The sequence below is a fragment of the Engraulis encrasicolus genome, unplaced genomic scaffold (assembly GCF_034702125.1).
Source record: "Engraulis encrasicolus isolate BLACKSEA-1 unplaced genomic scaffold, IST_EnEncr_1.0 scaffold_71_np1212, whole genome shotgun sequence".
Taxonomy (NCBI): domain Eukaryota; kingdom Metazoa; phylum Chordata; class Actinopteri; order Clupeiformes; family Engraulidae; genus Engraulis; species Engraulis encrasicolus.
Genome location: NW_026946049.1, coordinates 7013 through 11937, shown reverse-complemented (window position 1 = coordinate 11937; position 4925 = coordinate 7013). Strand labels below are relative to the sequence as shown.

At 46.3% G+C, this 4925-nt stretch overlaps 1 long non-coding RNA gene across 1 annotated transcript; it reads left to right on the top strand.

Annotated features, from left to right (window-relative positions):
* The first annotated feature begins 2175 nt into the window (after positions 1-2175).
* LOC134444768 (uncharacterized) lies at positions 2176-2930 on the top strand. Its single transcript, XR_010034098.1, has 3 exons — positions 2176-2243; positions 2326-2626; positions 2847-2930. It is a non-coding gene; the product is annotated as an uncharacterized LOC134444768 (long non-coding RNA).
* The last annotated feature ends 1995 nt before the right edge of the window (positions 2931-4925 follow it).

Here is a 4925-nt window from a genome sequence, read left to right as displayed (position 1 = left end):
CTCTGTGCGCAAAGCATTCAAGACATAAAAAGAGAGATTTCTGACAGGCTATGCGTGTAAAATGTCAACATACCTTCAGACCCGTGAAGACAGCTGCCTTCCTTTCCTCCAACTTCTGTCTTAAAGTGCGCAGGTGGAGAGCCGAGTGCGCGGCTGTGTTCCTCTGCTTCTCCAGTGCCTTCACGGTATCGCTGAACAAAGACAGCTGGCAATGGAGGAACCACAGCCACGCTTCGTTCAGGGGATTTTTGAGGAATTGGGTGATTGCGACTGGTGGTCGGTCCTGCGAGGCGAAGTAGGACTTCAGGGCAGGGTACAGCTTCAGCACCCTCTCCACTGCCGGGCCCAACGACAGCCACCGCGTCTTGCTTGTGCCAAGGATTGCTGCATACTCCAACTCGACAAAATCGCAGAACTCCTTCAATTGCTCCGTTCGGACAGTATAAATGTGAAAATGTCCGAATATTTTTACAATGAAGGCCTCTACATCACACGGCTACGGCTACGTCACGCGGGGGCGTTCCCATGCCTCACTACCCCATCTGAATAGCAGTGAGACCGCTGGAGTTTGGAAATGTGTATAGCCAATCATGAATCGCGGGTGGGATTTTGAATGGATGGTCGGAGTTATGGGCGGATGTGATGTAAAGCATTAGCGACAGCAGTGTAGTCTTCACTTCACAACAAACATGGCAGCGCGCTGTATTACTAGTACTCAGTGCGCTGAAATGGATTCGGCTATTTCCACGGTATTGTCTTGTATTCCAAATGTTCAGGCATTGAAATACGAACAAATGACGGCGCTTAAGGTGTTTGTTGGCGGCGAGGATGTGTTTGCGTTTCTTCCGACCGGATTTGGCAAACGTTTGAGCTGGCTCCACTGGTCGCTAAAGCCGCTGTGAGATGGACACTCCCAACTGAGATCACTCCCGGACGTGTAGCCCCAGGTGGTTCTATCACTCCCAGACGTTCTATCCCACCCGATTATATTCCACGTGCTAAAGCAATGGGGAAAGTGCAGGATCCCATCTTTATTGTGGTGTTCCCCCTGGCTGCGTTAATGGAGGACCAAGTCAGAGAGGCTGGAAAACTGGGTCTAACGGCAATGGAACTGGGAGGAAGAAACGTCGACGACATCCTTCAGGGACGTTGCCAGGCCAGCTGGTCTTCGGTAGCCCCGAGTCGTGGCTGAAGGACAAATGACTGACCATGCTATCCTCAGACCTCTACCAGAAGAATCTACTGGGCATCGTTGTCGATGAGGTTCACGTCACCTACAAATGGTAAGTTTAAGCATCTACTGTTGATGAACCTGATGCATTTTTTAAATATGCCATAAGTTGCATTTAAACGCTAAGACCCCCACCTTTCATTAGAATTTGTTCATTCATCTCAAACAAACAGAGATTTTTAATAAAGTTGTCTCAAATCTCATGAGCCTGAATGTTGCGTAATGCAGCTCCAGGCGCCAGGGCCAATGTTGCGCAACGCAACATCAGGCATCAATGGGTTAATACCATGGGTAATAGAGCTTTTAGCTGCTCTGCTCCTCAGCTGTGGGATGCCCTTCCCCCTGACATCCGCAATATTGACTCTGTGCCCCTGTTCAAATCCAGGCTAAAAACCCATCTGTTTCAGATAGCCTATTCTTTATGATTCTTAAACTGTTTTATTTTATTTTATTTCATATTTAAAATTTTTAATTCATGTATTTATTTTGTTTAAAATTCTGTAAATGTGTCTTGTTTTATTTGTTTCTCTCTGTACAGTGTCTTTGAGAGTTTTGAAAGGCGCTTTTAAATAAAATGCATTATTATTACTATTAGAAACACCAGAAGGACCTGGAGAGGAGCGTGTCCCTGAGCCCCCTGATGTCCAACAAGGTCCATGCTACCAGTATCTTGCTTTAATAAGAAATTTAAAACAACTCTATTCTCATCTGCCTGAGGTGATAGTTAAATTATCTCCTATCTATAACACAATATAGTGTCCTTTTCTTCTCTTTTTTCTTTCTCTTCTCCTTAGCACATTGAATGACAATCATGTATGAATGTGCTTTATGAGTCATTTTCATTGATTTATTTGATTGATTGATTGAAGGACACACTCGCCAAGTACTCCTGTGCTTACCTGGGCATGAAGGAGGAGGTGGCCTTCCGCAAAGAGCAGGTGGAGGCCGAGGTCGAGGCCCTTGTTGGCTTTGGTGACTACCGCTGGGACACGCTGAAGGGCCTGTACGAGAGGTGAAGTGACATTGTGGTTGAGGCCTGTGTAGTTTTGTGTGTTCTTTTGGCATGGTTTGTGAAATTCATGTGTGTCTGGCAGCTATGTAAACTGGCTGAGACGGAAGATGCCTTGGCTTGGGACAACCATAGAGGTCGCCAGGAATTACATCTTGGAAATGACAAGGAGCAGCCTGCCAGAGGAACAACCACCATCACCACCACCACCAGTAGCAGTGCCACCACTGCCACCAGCACACGTGGCACCACCGCCCCACCGAGGAAGCCGACTGCTCCGTCCTTCGAGTACCTCCTCCAGATGTGGCGTCCCGTGACCCTAGACGAGCTGCAGGCCAAGGTCCACAGGATGGTGGGCACGCCAGCGGCACGGCCTGCAACTCCAGGTAACTTTGACTTTTAGCTTTTAAAAATGTTTCAACTTGCTGGTTTAAATGGTCTAAATGTGTACTTTGTATCGCTGTGTTCAGACAATGTTGTTTGTATGCAGATAGGTTTGTTATATTAATATAGTTAATCAGGCATGCAGTGTGTATTACTATGTGTGTATTTGTGTTTGATGGTGGAGATCATAATTTTCTTATGCCCGACCGGTCCCTCATCAAGGCCCCCTGTCACCGTGATGCCCGCCAGGCCCCCCGTCATGTGATGACTGCCTGGCCGGCCCGGCCCACCACACCGCCACCCAAGGCTGCTCCACCAACAGCTGTGGTCTCTCCAGAGGCCACCCTGGCAACTCCACCACCACCACCGTCGAGGAAGAGGAAGGAGCATTATGCGTAGCAGCCGATGCCCACTCCTGCTGTGGCTGAGGTAAGGAGGAAATATTCATAAGCCACACTGCACTGTGTAATCAACTACAACTACTCTACTACTGGTATGTGCTCGACCCCTGCTCAGTTATCTTACAATGTGCCTGTCTGTCTTCACAGCCTCAATTGCCGGAGACTGACGAGGCGCCCGAGCCAGCAGGTCCCGACGACGTGCATTGAACCGGCACTCCACAACCCAGGCCGGTCCTCACCACCTCCTCAGGAGCCAGCTGAGGTGAGCATCCCTTCCGAGTATGCCAACATGCAGCTCAGCATCTGACTAATTACTCTGCTATTGTGTGTGTGTGTGTGTGTGTGTGTGTGTGTGTGTGTGTGTGTGTGTGTGTGTGTTTCGCTTAAAGTGGGCTACCTTCGGATTGATAGAAGCTAGGAACATATAGTTTTCACTTATGGAAAGGTGAGATTCTCCGCTTTTAAAGTGTCTTAATGTAACCGGCAGCCTGTTGGCTGCTCTTGGCCACCGTAGTAGTCCCTTGCTGACACACCCCCCTGGTTAGCATGCCGGTAGCTACTCAATCAACTTTTCATTCATAAAAAGGGTCACTCACCAGCAGGTAAACACAAGCTCTGGTTCTTCTGACTTGTCATCCCCGCTCTCGCTGTGCTCGCTGCCCGAGGTATGTGCTGTATTTATACTCTGTAACTGATTGTGTTAAACTTAGTGATCGGTGTAAGAACCTAATGTAATGTTTTAAAATAGGTGTTGTGCTGTGGACCTAGACCTATGTCCGGTTAGGTGCACTACTCGCGTACCGCAGGTATTTGAAGACTTTGTAAACATGCACTTAAAACAAAATGTAATGTAAATACTGTCATCATGATCAATTTGTTGTTCTCTGTTCCCGAGGTTTTGTCCAGAGAACGCCAGGAGCGCCCTGGCACTGGCGATCGCTGGCGACTGGAACTTGGAAGTATGTTTCATTACATTTTATGATCACATGCATTTGAAAGCAATGCGTTTTGAATTGTCTATTTGTTTGTGGCTGGCGTGTAACAGTGTCTTGTTTTGTGAGTAGGCATTGCTGTGACGGCCGGAGACGCCGGACGCAATTGGTTAATCCTCATTCGAGGCCTAGAGGTAAAGCTTGCTGTGTGTGTGTGTGGTTGAACATCTGTGAATAGTGTTTACTGCTTGTAGCGTCGCATGATTTGCTTAACGGTGAAATCTTAAAATAACCTGCATGGCTTGTTTAAATTGTGTGTGTGTGTGATTTCCTGAAATTATTGCATGATGTGTGTTATGGCGTTTCTTAACCTTTTTATTGCATGATTTGCATGATGGTGTGTATGAAATGGTATTGCATGCTTAGCATCAGTAAATATTGTTCATAATAGGTGAACCTTCCCATGTCCATGCAGCTTATGTTTTCCTTTTGTCTTGGCAGAGCGATTGCCACTGCTGCTCTGTTAGACCTTTTTGTACACCCAGTTGTTGCCCTTTTTGTTGTTTTAAGTTTGAGTCATTCGTTTTGATTTATTTTCAGTTTTGTTTAACAACGCTCGAATTGAATCTGTGTTTCTGTTTTCAATAAATAATTACCATTTGATTATTCACCTGAATTCACGTCTCTGCTCTTACTTGCTTACCTGTGTGTGGGAAACCCTCTTGCTAAAACCTGGTCTAAGAACCATTGTTCAACAAGTATATCTGGTGGTGCAAGGCCACCAGTGGCGTAGTCGTTAAAACACTTAAATACTTAAATCTCCAACCTACCCTCGGTTACATTAAGGTCTAACTCAAAATGTTCTGTGGCTGTTCGAAAAAAGATATATTTTTGAATGGGTTTCAACTAGGGATGCAAATTATCGATTAATTCATTAATCATTAGTTGATAGCCTTATCGATCGACTT